At 51.9% G+C, this 12,885-nt stretch overlaps 1 long non-coding RNA gene across 9 annotated transcripts in view; it reads right to left on the minus strand.

The window, feature by feature from the left end:
- The window catches only part of LOC131839568 (uncharacterized), a 66,421-nt gene that overhangs the window by 16,436 nt on the left and 37,100 nt on the right, over positions 1 to 12,885 (minus strand). For 3 of the 9 annotated variants that reach the window (XR_009356991.1, XR_009356990.1, XR_009356988.1), the window contains 4 exons: positions 8,856 to 9,544; positions 6,930 to 7,230; positions 5,883 to 6,010; positions 1,339 to 5,402 (listed from right to left, as the gene is read on the minus strand). This is a non-coding gene — a long non-coding RNA (uncharacterized LOC131839568). Of the gene's footprint in view, positions 1 to 1,338; positions 5,403 to 5,882; positions 6,011 to 6,929; positions 7,231 to 8,855; positions 10,469 to 12,885 lie in introns of those variants that run through there. The other 6 variants (XR_009356987.1, XR_009356985.1, XR_009356984.1 and 3 more) reach the window with 4 other exon arrangements.

Raw genomic sequence — 12,885 nt, forward strand, 5'->3', positions numbered from 1 at the left:
CTGCTCAGCGGGGAGCCTGCTTCCTCCTCTCTCTCTGCCTGCCTCTCTGCCTACTTGTGATCTCTGTCTGTCAAATAAATAAATAAAATCTTAAAAAAAAAAAAAAAGATTAAAAAAAAAAAACCACCCTTTTCCTCATACGTCTCCTTCAAGGTTTGGCTGAAATGCAAATCCTCTAACTGTTCCTGCCAGTAGCATGCCCCTTAGTCACTGTACCCCTCTTCCTTACCAAGAGAACCGTAATTTTGTTCAGGAGATGATAATATGCTCCACTGAAAATGACCACATCTACAATACTATATTCCTAGGCTCCCCTGCATCTCTTGGTGGTGCACGACATGATGTTGGCCAATGAGATATAAGTAGATATTTGCTAGGCATATGTTTTAAAGTTTTTTAATCTATCTACCCATCCATCTATACAGCCAGCCAGCCACCCAACCAACCAACCATCCATCCGTCCATCCGTCCATCCATTTATCCGTCCATCTATCCATTTCTACGAGCCTATAAAGTGCCAGGTACAATATTTAGACACTTGATACAGAAAATGAGTGATATTTGTCCCCTGCCTTATGTAATTACACTCTATTGTACAGACAGATAAGAAAACAATATTCATTCATGGTAAATGCTGTGCTAGAGGTAAAAGGGGAATATATTTTTTAATATATTGATACTTTTTCCTTCTCTTATTCAGCCAGAGGGAGCTGTTTGCCTCAGGAGGATGTGATTTCCATAAGAATAATGTAGCAAGTGAAAAAAAAAATGACCTTTTTTGCCTTTTGAGTATTAAGACCAACTCTGAGTCCATGAGACAACAGCCTCGAAACTGAGCTTGTTTCAGAGAAGAAAGAGACTTTCTAAATTCTAAAGGCATCGATTTAAGAAGTGATAATTGAGTCTAGTGGACATGGACATAAGCAGGGTGCAGGACCAGAGGATGTATATGATTTGGGGAAGTTCCCAGGAGGTAGGAAGAGACAGAAGATCTGAGAGGAGGCCCCAGCTCCTTCGTCCCGGTCAGAACACTGGTGGGAAGGCCCAGCATGTACATGGGACCAGAACCGAGAAATGCCCAAGCTATGGTTTCAAAGCACACGGGTGGGAACCTGAGACCCTGGCCGGACAGCCTGCTCAGTGAGCCCCAGGACAGGCCACCAGGAACTACCTCAGCCCCATGCCTCAGAGGCAGGAGCCAGGAGCCTGGACCAATTCTGGGGAAGAAGCAGGAGAAGCTGCCCTGACAGGGAACCTGAACCTTGAATGTACTTGAACTACTATCTTGATGCATTTGCATTAAAGTGCGAGTTTTTGAAGCCTGAAAAGACAGTTAGCTTTTATTAGCAAGTTCACGGTGTTTTAATTTTTTTTTTCTTTTTCTGGTCCTCATGAGAGTGGGGACTTGGGAGTAAGATGGAATCAGTAGGCCATTTTCAGTTCCATTTCTGTGCAGCTCTGCTCACAGCATAAAGACTTGTAGCCCATGACGGAGGGGTGCACAGAGGGCGAAGGAGCCCGAGGGGCTGGGTGTCAGGGTCAGCTTCATGGGCACATACCCAGGGCAGCCAGGTCAACTCAGAAGGGCCTGTATCTAGTTTCATGCTCCAAGGTCACTATCTTGAAATTCTTAACAATTTCACCTACGAGTCTGTGTTTTATAAGTGAAGTCCGACGGGACAATGGAAGTGTGGGCCGTAGGCAGTCCCCGCCTCTGGACTAGAAGGTTCTCAGCTACCTGCCCCCTGACCTCCCCCTCCCCACCCCAGCCTGCTCTGCCCTCAGCCCAGGCTGGTGACTCAGTCATGCTGATGGCAGGGGGATGTAGGGGAGGCTAGTATGTTGCTATAACCCTCTGTTCCCAGCAGAGGTCTAAGGGGGGACACAGTGGCAACTGTCTTTGCCCTGGGCTGCCTAAGCCATGGTGTGCTTGACTCGGTGGGGGCGTCCCTTTGCCTACCCCCCTATCCAGGCACCAAGTTGCATTCCCTTGGGGTTCCCCATCCACTGTGGGCTGGGGCGGCAGGCCCACGGGAAGGAGAGATTGACTTCCGGCCCCCAGCCAGGGCACCGTGGTCCCCACTATGGCAAGAGGGGGATCTGACAGTCCATACTTGTCCTCTGAGTATCCTCAGGCCCAAGGGGACACAGCATTAAGTAACAAACCAAAAGTGTCCAGTCAGGCTCTAGAAGGTAGAGAAAAGCTTTGTGAATGTCTGTAATGGCACTTTTTCCTCCTTTCTGAACAAGAGGCCCGTTTTTCCATTGTACACGGGGGCCCCCCAAACCGCGCAGCCAGCGCTGGCATCAAGGAGGCTCTGCCAGGAAGGAGGGCAGCTGGGCCTTCGGCGGGGCTGGCGCATCCCTCGAAGGCCTCCTTGATGGCCGGAACCCTAAAGGCATTGCCCTGCTGTCCAGTGGGGCCACCATCAAAGTGGGGCCACAGTTTCAGAAAACCCAAGGCCGGTAGTTGCCTGGGTGGCTCAGTGGGTTAAGCCTCTGCCTTTGGCTCAGGTCACAGTCTCAGGGTCCTGGGATCGAGCCCCGCAGTGGGCTCTCTGCTCAGCGGGGTGCCTGCTTCCCCCCTCTCTCTCTGCCTGCCTCTCTGCCTACTTGTGATCTCTCTTTCTATTAAATAAATAAATAAAATCTTTAAAAAAAAATGAAAAAAAAAAAAAAGAAAACCCAAGGCTGGACTCTGCCACCACTCGAGACATCTCCAAGTTCCACCAAGGCTGTCCAGGGGCATCTCACTGATTCTCAGGCACAGTTTTCTCAGCTACTGCATAATTGTTGCCATCTTGCTTCTCTTTGACCTGGGAGGGCCACATTAGGCTCTGTCTGCAGCCCTCAAAGTCCAAGAGAACTTTCCACCACTGCGCGCCTCTGTCCTCCCCAGCACGAACAGACTGGTGTACTCACAGCAAAGATGCCTGCGGGCCTGCTCGGTGCTGGGCGCCCCACTGTACACGGACTCATTTAAATCTCTCATCACCCCAAAGAAGTACGAGCTTAGCCCTGCCCCTCTGCACATGGAGGGCGTGCGTGAGTAAGCGGGGGATGGGGAGTTAGGACTTGAACCCCAGCCGGGAAAATGGCAGTCTTAATGATAAAACACAGGAGTTGACAGACGCCTGAAGTGGCGCCCGTGCTGGAAACCTGAGCGCAGGGGCTGAACTTGGAGCTTCACCTGCCTGAAAAAATTTGCCCAGCCGAAGGGAAACGCGGAGTCACTAATGTGACAATGACAGAGCCTTCAGCTCGGAGAGCTTTGGTGAGGTTGGGCAGCCTCCCTGGGATGGAGAAGAGCAGGGAGGGCGTCTGGGACCCAGGAACACAGGGTGGGACCACAGTGGGGTGGGGACGGCGTCCGATGGCTGGGGGTGCGGACCCCCCCCCTCCGGAAAGCCGGGATCGGATCACTCACCAGGGTCCCAGGCCCTCAGGATTCCCAGGCCAGGGAGCGGCCGGGTCTCCAATGCCTACATAGCCGGACCCCCAACTCTAGGTTAACAAGGCCTCGTGCAGGAAGTCATAACTCTAAATCTGGTTGGCTTAAAGGCCACGGTGAGATTTTAAATTTTTAATAAAAATCTTACGTACTTGGCCACAGCTGATTTATTGGAAGGCTGTCTTTATTTCTTCCGGTCACGGGTGCCCAGATTCCATTTTGGAGGTTGACTACCCGCCCCCTCCCCCCTCCCTCCCAGCAACTACCACGTCTCAGAGACTTCGCCTTCCCCATCAGACCCCAGACCCCTCTCTGCGTTTCTCCCATGTGGCACCAGGAGCCTCTGGGGTTTCGTTAGGAGCCTTGCACAGTTTGTCACTGTCACAGAGCTTTCTAGGAACAGATAAAGACCTGTGGCCTCCCCAGCTTGAAGCCTGCAGTGGGGGGCCGCGGTCAGCCCTCGGCTCACCCCTGGAAGCAGGCGCTGCCCCTCCTTCTGGGCCACATGTGTGCGAACAAAAGCAGAGGCCACGCTTTGAAGATCACGCTGCAAAGTTTCAACCGTGCCCTTTGGGAGTATAGCTCTTTCTGGGAAAGTGCCTGCCTTTGCTCAGACACAACTTTTCCTGAGATCTTTGCCAAAGAATCCGGGATTTAAAATTCGGTCAGCTGCAAAATGAAAGTGGTATGTATGTTTGTATGTATTTAAGATTTGTTTATTTATTTAACAGAGAGAGATACAGTGAGAGAGGGAACATAAGCAGGGGGAGTGGGAGAGGGAGAAGCAGGCTCCCCACTGAGCTAGGATGTGGGACTTGATCCCAGGACCCTGGGATCACCCCTTGAGCTGAAGGCAGACACTCAACCAACTGAGCCACCCAAGCGCCCTGATTTTTAAAATAACATTGAATTCAGTGCCTCCCATGCACATGGGCACACGTACTTAAACCTCACCAGTCTTCTAGGTTCGATGTGGAAATAAAGACCCACCAACAGAGAAAAGCAAAGGCCGTTCCTTGCGAATATGCTAGAGCCAAGGAGAGGGGCCAGGGTCACTTGCATTTGGGCCAAGATTCAAGGCAGTCAGGGTGGGGAAGGCTTGCACTGGAAGAAGGGAAGACTTCGGGGGGGGGGGGTGCCCTGATTGGAAGCTGTTGGCCCCGGGAAGCTGCAGGGGGCTGACTGCAAGGGGCTGTCCTATGTGATTGTTCAGGGGGACCTACTTGGTTTTCTCTGGCTAGTCCTAAATTGGAAGAGGGGACAGAAATTAGGGAAGCTGTCAGTTCCTAATCACTGTCAGTTCCTAATCACTGTCAGTTCCTAATCACTGTCAGTTCTTAATCACGAGCTGGTCATTCTGGGTCCATTGTCACGGAAGCCCTTTAGCTTCGTAGATCCTCACGGGAGCAAGGAACCCCACTGAGGCTTCCTGCAAGTCTGATTTACAGCTGCCTGGCCTCCCGGGTTGTTTACTGTTTACTGTAGGGGAGGGGCGGGGCGGTGCTGATGTCCTAGGCAGGCAGCTGTGGGTCAAAGTTCTATCTTTACATTTGCTTTGGCGTTGGTCATTTTTATATTCAGACTCTCAGGCTGATTATGTAAGAACTGGTCAGCTAAGTCCATCCCTTCTCTCTAAAGTGTAAATCCGTCCACTCAGCAGGTTGAAAAGGTGACCTTTTGAAGAGAAGCAGGTATCTGCTTGATTCCATCAGACCTCGAACAACGAACAATGTCTTGGCGCAAATTCCCTGGAAATACGCATCACTAAAGGGTAGCCGCCTCCCACACAGAGCCAAGCTTGTATTTGGCGACAGCCTGGAGATCATACTGGACCTGGGGCTGGCAGCAAAAGGATGGCGACTCTTCCCGACCCTGCGGGCAGCTCCCGACTTCCCGCCCTCCCTGCCTGGGCTCCACGCAGGGTCTCAGCAGGCAGGCGCCTGAAGGAGTCCTGGTGGAAGGACAGAGAATTAAGGAGGGAGGAAAAGGAGCTTGTTGATACAGTTCAAAAAACCTCATGCTTTCTTTCCTCCTAAGTGACTGGGACAAATAACCCAGCCAGACTGCCCTCGGGTGGTGGGGATGAAGGAGGTAACTTTGGAAGACCGGTCCTCGGTCTCCTGCCCATCCGGACGGAGGCAGCCAAGGCGATGCTCCTGAGGCTGGTGCCCTTTCTCCCGCCAGGGGCTCTTAGAACTCTTCTCTGGGAGCAACTCTCCATCCTTCGTGCCTCTGCCTCTGAACCTGGGTGCTCCCAAGGCCATTACTTCACTGAGGCACCAAACAAAGGCAACAGAAGGGGTCCAGGAGGTGGAGCAAAGAGGCCCCAGGCGGGGGTCACAGAGATAGCATCAGGGGACCGCTGGACCCTGAGTCAATAATGACTTTGGGCAAACCCGTTGTTCAATGCATTTCGTTTCAGATTTCTTACCGGCACGTTGACAGTGAAGAGACCAGTTGGTTTCCACCCGTTCTTTCACTCAGATGCCCGCTCCGGGCCGGGTATCACGGGCTGGGGCCGTGAAGACACACAGGGTTCCCACCCTGAGGACCTTCCAGCTACAGAGAGGCAGATGACAAAGCACATAAGCAAATCAGCAAATTGCAGTCTGGAAGCAAGGAGCCTGACGCGGGGCTCGATCTCAGGACCCTGAGATCATAACCTGAGCTGAAGGCAGATGCTTAACCCACTGAGCCACCCAGGCACCCCGAGGATAATCCTTTGACAGCATAAGCCCCATCACATGATTCTGCTCAAAATCTTTGCACAGTCTCCCAGCTCCCCCAGAGCGACCGCCAACATTCTCAAGGTCACCCGCAAGGTCCTCCCAGACACGCCCCCAGCCTCTCAGACCTCATTCTCCTCCCTCCTCCCTTCCTTGTGGTCCAGCCTGCCCATGCCTCCCAGCCCAGGGACCCTGCTGTTGCGAGGTGACCTGTGTCCAGGAATGTGGCCACTGGCTGGCACGATTATTGATGGCGCCACTTTCCCTCTCGGGGGCCCTGGCTGGGATGAGGAATTAGATGGCCGTGCTGGCCTCTGCAGTTGCTGTTTTCTCTCCTCTGCCTGGCCTGCTCTCTCCTCAGATAGCCGCTGCCTTCCCTCCCCTGCCTGGGGTCTCTGCCCGCACGTCACCTTCAGGGACACATCTGTGACCGTGCCGTTCCTGTGGCACAGCTCCCCCCTCACTTCTCTCCCATGTTGACTATGGGCCCCCCACTTCCCAGCACGCAGGCTCTGTGAGAGCGGACATCCTCCAGGTCTGATGCTGGATCCCCAGTACTAAAACAGTGCTTAGCCTGCAGCGGGGGGCCCGAGAGAGGAACCGGCTGAGTGTGGGGTGCTGCTTTAGGTAAGACGGTCAGGGACGGTTTCTCTGAGGGGTTGGCAGAGAAATTACAATCTGTATTACTTTCCCTGGGCTGGTGTAACGAAGTACTACAAGCACAATGGCTTAGAACAATATGAATTTATTACCTGAGAGTTCTGTGGGTCAGAAGTCCAAACTGGGCCTCACTGAGCTAAAACGAAGGTGTTGGCAGAAATGCATTCCTTTCTGGAGGCTCTGGAGGAGGGAAACAGGTATCCCCGCCTTCTCGAGCTTGGAGAGGCCGTCCCCATTCCTTGGCTCATGGCCCCTGCCTCCCTGGTCAAAGTCTGCAAATCTCCCACAGGACACCGTCTCTCTGGTTCTGAATCTTCAGCTCTTCTCATCCCCACGTGAGGACCCTTGTGATGATGCCGGGCCCATCGAGAAAACCCAGAGTCATCTCATTATCTGAAAGTCCATTAATTAACAAACTTTATTCCATCGCAAACTTAATTCCCCCTTGTATGGAACATAAAGTAGTGCCAGGTTCCAAGGATTAGGATCTGGACATCTTTGGAAAGGGGCATTACTCTGCCAACCGCAGTGGGGAAGCTACTTTGGTTTTTGGTTTTTGTTGTCATTGTTTTTTTTTTTTTTAAGATTTTATTTATCTGTTTGACAGAGAGAGATCACAAGTAGGCAGAGAGGCAGGCAGAGAGGGGAGGAAGCAGGCTCCCTGCGGAGCAGAGAGCCCTATGCGGGGCTCGATCCCAGGACCCTGGGATCATGACCCGAGCAGAAGGCAAAGGCTTTAACCCACTGAGCCACCCAGGCGCCCCAGTAAGCTACTTTGGATACAGTGGTCAGGGAGGGCTTCTCTGAGGAGTTGACCTCGAAGGCAAGGTATGAAGGACAAGAAGGAGCCATCCATGTGAAAAGCCAGAAGAGCTTTTCAGACAGAGGGAATAGCATGTGCAAAGACCCAGGGGCAGGGAGAATTTGGCGTATCAAGAGGCAGAAGGTCTCCCAGGGTGGTTACAGTATTTTGACTAAAGGGGACAACAGTCCCGGCTGAGGCTGGGGAGAAAGGCAGGAACTGGATGGTGCAGACACTTGGCTCTCTCTCCCCATCTAAGTCACGTACGATTCCTGGACTGGGGTCTTGGGACTCCAGCAGCTGCATTTCAGAATGTGGGATTCTTGTGGGTTTGTACGCAGCTGTTTGTGATCTGACTGCGTAAAGCAGATAAACTGCTATTCGTTGAGGAGGCCACCTTTTACACTGGCTAAATGGACAGATGTGCCCTTCTAAGAGAAGGGGTCGGTTTATTTTCAGACTACTGGGATGCAGGGAAGCCAACAGATCAGGGTTGATGTTGGGGACTTTTATTGGATCACACCGAAGCACGGGGCAGCAGGAGGCTCTTGAGAAAATGGCCATAGCCCTGTTCCCATGGCCTGTAATGCTCACTCATTCGGCATGAGGAGGTTTCTATCAGGCATTGACCTTATTTATTTATTTTAAAGATTTATTTATTGGAGAGAACGAGCGAGTAGGGGGAGAGAGAGATTCTCAAGCAGGCTTCCTACCGAGAGCGCGGAGCCAACGCAGGGATGGGGCCCACCCCACGGGGATCATGACCTGAGCCGAAAGCAAGAGTCCAACCCTTAACCGACTGAGCCCCCCGGGCACCCCCATCGGGCGTCGACTTTAAAGATTTTTTATTGAGAGGCAGGCAGAGAGAGAGAGGAGGAAGCAGGCTCCCCGCCGAGCAGAGAGCCCAACGCGGGGCTCGATCCCAGGACCCCGGGATCATGACCCGAGCCGAAGGCAGAGGCCCAACCCCCCGAGCCACCCAGGCGCCCCCGGGCGTGGTGCTGCCTTTCCTGTCACTGGAGTTTGGGAGCTTGCGTCCAGAAAGCAGGTGAGGTCCTGGGAAGGGGTCCCCTTCCATGTGGGGAGGCTGCCCTTAGGTGGCGCCCCAGAGTCTGTGGAAGAGGAAAGAGAACGGGGCTCCCTGCAGTGCCCAGCAGTGGGCATCAGTGAGACACAGACGTGGGCTCCCCCAGCTTGCTCTGAAGATTCCTCTCACCGTGTCCGCTTCCTCCAGCGGCGCCGCTGGGCCGATGGCCACAAACTGGGAGGCCGAAAACAAGAGACGCTCCTTCTCTCACAGTTTTGGAGGCCAGAGTTCAAAATCAAGGGAGCACGATGGCCACGCTCCCTCTGACGTCTCTGGGGGAGGGTCCTTCCTTGCTTCTTCTAGCTTCTGGTGGTTCCTGGCTGTTATGGACCCAATGTCCCCCCACCCCAGTCCATGTGGTTGACAGCCTAACCCCCAATGTGATGGTCTTAGGAGGTGGGGCCTCTGGGAAGAGTCTAGGTTTAGATGAAGACAGGAAAGGGGCTGGAAGCCCATGAGGAGATTTGTGCCCTTATGAGAAAAGACGTGAGGTCTGTTGAGAAGGCAGCAAGAACACAGCCGTCTGAAAACCAGGGAAAGAGCCCTTCCCCCATGCCAAATCTGCCAGCGCCTTGATCTTGAACTTCCCAGCCTCTAGAACGGAAATGGGCTCCTGACCTGCCTTGGGTGCTGTGTGCACTCCCACCCCAAGATTCCAGGTCCGAGGTCCGAGGTCCCCAGCACCCGAGGTCGCAGAGGCCAGCGGAACGCAGGCTCCCAGTGGTTGCCTGGTTGGGCGCCCACAAAACCCAGTTGTCCTCTGCAGTGGCTCCTGTCCCTTTCTGCTTTGAAGGCACCTCTGCTTATGCCCACTGAACCTGCGCTCCACAGAAGACAGACACAATTACAGAATCCCTAGAACACTGTATTTCCCTCCCTTTCTTCCCCACTGGACAGGTCCTGAAGGCTCTGTGTCCCTTTGACGCACAGCAGAGGGCCTGACGCAGCAGGGACCTTCCGACTCATGCTTGACGGAGGGATCCCTAGGCTGTCTCCAGCGTGCAGTTCCCAAGGCAACGTGTCCCTTTCTCATGCTTTATAAATTCCTCTTGGTGGGGAGGGGGAAAGTCAGCAAAGATTCCGCCAGCAGGAACTTTAGAAACGGAAAGCTTCAAATAATTTGCTTTAAATGTACTGCTAAACCAGCAAGGCCATTCTGATCACTGATCTGCGAACCAGCTAGGTCAGGAATTAACACTGGTACGAAACGCTGATGACAGCGGTGTCCGATGATGTGGCAATTTGGCGCACTTGGGGAAAGGGCCGGGCTGAATGGGTGAAAAGTCTGAATCAAACAAAGTGTGTATAAAAATGTAACCATTTTTTCCCTAAAGATTTACCTATTTATTGGAGAGAGAGCGTGCACGCACGTGCACGCGCACCACGCATGTGCAAGCTGGAAGGGCGGGGAGAGAATCCCAAGCAGACTCACCTTGAGCAGGGAGGAGGGAGGGGGGCGGGTGCTGGGCTCCAACTCACCATCTGGGATCATGACCAAAGGAGAGTCTGATGCTTAACACACTGCACCAGCCAGGGGCCCCAGACCGTAACCACTGTAAGCGATGCCTTTCCAACCTTATTTTAGACTATTGGTGCATACCATAACGAAAGGGTCTGTGAAGGCAAATTGATAAGGCCGGTACCTAACTCTCAGAAGTGAAAGAAATGATGTTTTGACGCATGCTATAAATACAGTCGAGGACCGAAGTAAGTCATTTCAACTTCATACGGTTTCTATCGCCCTGGAGGAATGAAAGTGCAGTATTTGTCACCAAATAAGACAGTCAAGTAAGAAAGCTTTTCTTTCATTAACTTATAAAACAGTATAACAAAAGATCTGGGAGAATGTGACCAAATGATCAGCATTTTTTTTTTCCAATTAATATTTGGCTATTTAGGAACCAAAGTATCCTTTGATCCCCAGAATATAAGGTTCCTAACAACAGAGAAATCATTTTAACCGTGATCTTTGACCATCTTAATGTTCTTTGCAGATAGGACTTTCTGAGAATGCTTTACTCTGCACTTAATTTGTGCCATTCGGAAGTTTGCAGAAAAGCTAGCTAAGGCAAAAATCAATCCTGAATTAACACCAAGACTCTTACCAAGACTGAGCTCCCCCTATGAGTTGCTAAGTATTTATCAAACACCTTTAAGGGCGGGGCACCTGGGTGGCTCTGTCCATTGAGCATCTGCCTTCGGCTCAAGTCATGATCTCAGGGTCCTGGGATGGAGCCCCGTGTTGGGCTCCTTGCTCAGTGGGGAGTCCACTTCTCCGTCTCCCTCTGCCTCTCCCCGCTTGTGCTCTCTCTCTCTCTCTCAAATGAGTAAATAAAAATTTTTTAAAAAAGGAAAAAAGAAAAAACAAACAGCCTTAAGGGGAAATCATTAAGTCCACGAATATGCATTACAAACAACCAAATGAACATGTTTGTGGTTTTTAAAATTTATTTATTCTGGGACGCTGGGGCAGTGCTGTCAGTTAAGTGTTGGAGACTTGGTTTCAATTCAGGTCGTGGTTTTAGGGTAGTGAGGTAGAGTCCAATGTCCGGCTCTAGGCTCAGCAGGGAGCTTGCTAGAGATTCTCCCTCCCTCTCCCCCTGACCTTACCCCTCCCCCAAATAAATGAAGAAATCTTTAAAAATTTAAAATAAAGTTTGGGGCACCTGGGTGGCTCAGTGGGTTAAAGCCTCTGCCTTCGGCTCAGGTCATGATCCCAGGGTCCTGGGATCGAGTCCCACAATGGGCTCCTGGGATGGAGCCCTGCATCGGGCTCCCTGCTCTGTGAGCCTGCTTCTCCCTTTCCCCTCTGCCTGCTGCTCCCCCTGCTATGCTCGCTCTCTCTCTGTCAAATAAATAAATAAAACCTTTTAAAAAAAGAGAGGGAGAGTATGAAAATTTTTCCCTCTTCTCCAAATTAAAAAAAAAAATCAAGAATAGAGTGGGCGGGGCGCCTGGGGGGCTCAGTAGATGAGGCGTCGGACTCTGGATTTCGGCTCAGGTCATGATCTCAGGGTCATGGGATCCAGCCCTGCATGGGGCTCCACACTCTGCCCAGAGTCTGTCTGTCCCTCTCCCTCTTCTCCTCCCCCTGCTCACGTTCTCTCTCTCAAATCAATGAATAAAATCTTTAAACAACGGAAAAACAAAAACAGCCCGAGGCAGCAAATACTCAACTTTTGTATCAACATGGACGGGACGGGAGGAGATGATGCTGAGTGAAATAAGTCAAGCAGAGAGAGTCAATTATCATAGGGTTTCACTTACTTGTGGAGCATAAGGAATAACACGGAGGACATGGGGAGATGGAGAAGAAAAGGGAGTTGGGAAAATCGGAGGAGAGACAAACCATGAGAGACTGTGGACTCTGAGAAACAAGCTGAGGGGCTTGGATGGGAGGGAGGTGGGGGGATGGGGGAGCCTGGTGGTGGGCATTCAGGAGGGCACGGATTGCATGGAGCCCTGGGTGTGGTGCATAAACAGTGAATGCTGGAACACTGAAAAGAAATGAAATGAAATGAAAAAAAATAAAATAAAATACAGTGGGTATAATCTGAGAGAAAAGCCTTCAGGCGGAAGTCAGGAGACCCTGGGTAGATCATTTCACTTCTCCAGGCCTTAACTTCCTGCTCCCCAGGGTCCCGGGTTCAGCTTACACCCGAATCTAGGACCTTACCTTTCGCTGAGCCTTTCTGTCCAAACCCCAAGCCTTCCTTGAGAAAGCTCGTTCAAAATCACTTTCCCTCTTTTGTTTAGGGTCAGTCTCATGCTATGGGGCTCCTCCACCGGACCCAGGCTCCTCCACGTGGGGCTCAAGGCATGTTTGCTAAATGAATCAATAACCCGAGAAAACACACACACATTACTATGATGAGGCCATGTGGTCTCGTGAGGAAGGAGGGACCGGCATCTGCTTTCTGCACTGCCATTAAAGAGAACACTTGCCAGACTTGTAAAGCATTTCCCCTTTCCTATCGCTCATCCACCTGTTAAGATATCTTGCAATATCCTACTTGGGGCGGACTTGCCGAGTTTGCTAAAAGCAAAGGAGAGAGGGAGGGTAGGAGGTGAGACCCCCGTAGAGCCGTGCGCGTGTTTCTACTGACACCAAAGGTTTACTCAGAGACGGACTCGCAGCCCGCTCACAGCTTGCCGCAAG

Source organism: Mustela lutreola, chromosome 8 (assembly GCF_030435805.1).
Source record: "Mustela lutreola isolate mMusLut2 chromosome 8, mMusLut2.pri, whole genome shotgun sequence".
NCBI lineage: Eukaryota > Metazoa > Chordata > Mammalia > Carnivora > Mustelidae > Mustela > Mustela lutreola.